Here is a 1,605-nt window from a genome sequence, read left to right on the forward strand (position 1 = left end):
CTTTAACCTTTGCCTGTGTTGTGTTTTCTCTGTTTTACAGACACACCGTCAAGACGCCGCCGTGCCAGACAATAAGCTCCTGTGTTTGATCTCTGGACTGGATCTCTGGACTGGATCTCTGTGTTTGATCTCTGGACTGGATCTCTGGACTGGATCTCTGTGTTTGATCTCTGGACTGGATCTCTGGACTGGATCTCTGGACTGGATCTCTGGACTGGATCTCTGGACTGGATCTTCTGTGTTGATCTCTGGACTGGATCTCTGGACTGGATCTCTGGACTGGATCTTCTGTGTTGATCTCTGGACTGGATCTCTGGACTGGATCTCTGGACTGGATCTCTGGACTGGATCTTCTGTGTTGATCTCTGGACTGACCGATGGATCATGGACTGCATTGTTTGGTTTTGATTCGTTTTTTATAGATTCGTTTTTTTTTTTTAACTTTTATTGATAGTTTAATAAGTGAGGACGGACCATAGAGTATTAACCCATTCTGAACGGGAACCCATTTGGTGTTAGCTATTGAAAAATAGCAGATCTACAAGCTCATAGCGCGCCACCGAGTGGCGCGCTACGAGCTTGTAGGTCTGCTATTTTTGAAAAATCGAAGAACGACTGACAATTTTTGGGTTCATCAGACCAGTGTGTGTCCAGTGGAAACCTCGTATGAATCTGATCTCAGGTCAGAATGGGTTAAAAGGATAGAGACTGAACTGGCGCGAAGCTCCGCCCCCCTCCGCTATTCATGTCAGTGGAAGCTCCGCCCCCCTCCGCTATCCATGTCAGTGGAAGCTCCGCCCCCCTCCGCTATCCATGTCAGTGGAAGCTCCGCCCCCCTCCGCTATCCATGTCAGTGGAAGCTCCGCCCCCCTCCGCTATCCATGTCAGTGGAAGCTCCGCCCCCCTCCGCTATCCATGTCAGTGGAAGCTCCGCCCCCCTCCGCTATTCATGTCAGTGGAAGCTCCGCCCCCCTCCGCTATCCATGTCAGTGGAAGCTCCGCCCCCCTCCGCTATTCATGTCAGTTGAAGTTGCTCAGTGGCGTTTTGAAGCAACCGGAAGCACCGAGTCTATTTCCTCCTTTCTGGGGCGCATTTCCGCATTTGACCACCACATTTTGGTGGTCAAATGCGGAAGTGCAACCGAGCGCTCAACGTTAAAGCCCAGCTGCTGCACGGGGGGGGGTTTCCTCGTCATGAATCCACGGGTCCGCCTGCAGTCCTTCCTCTTACCACTAGGGGGCCCTGCAGCGCTTCAACGTTGGAGTGCCTAGCTGGCCCCTTGGGACGGACGGACGGTCAGGAGGAGAGACCGGCGGGAGAGAGAGACGCCGCGCAGCAACGGCGGCGTCGTGAACGGGACTCGAACGCGTGACGCGGCCGTCGGGCCACGGACCGCTAGGCCAGCAGGGGGCGCCCCACCCATGGATTGCATTTTTATTTTAGCACTTCTCTTTCTTTTTTTGCGGCTTACGCCTTTATTGTTTATTATTTTTTGAAGGGACAGACAGACAGTTAGGCTGACAGGAAACGGGAGAGAGAGATGGGGGGGGGGGGATGACATGCAGTAAAGGCCGTGTCGGGCTCGGGAGTCGAACCCGCGGCCA

This window comes from Protomyctophum bolini, assembly GCF_963924005.1.
Source record: "Protomyctophum bolini genome assembly, chromosome: 18".
In the NCBI taxonomy this organism is placed as follows: domain Eukaryota; kingdom Metazoa; phylum Chordata; class Actinopteri; order Myctophiformes; family Myctophidae; genus Protomyctophum; species Protomyctophum bolini.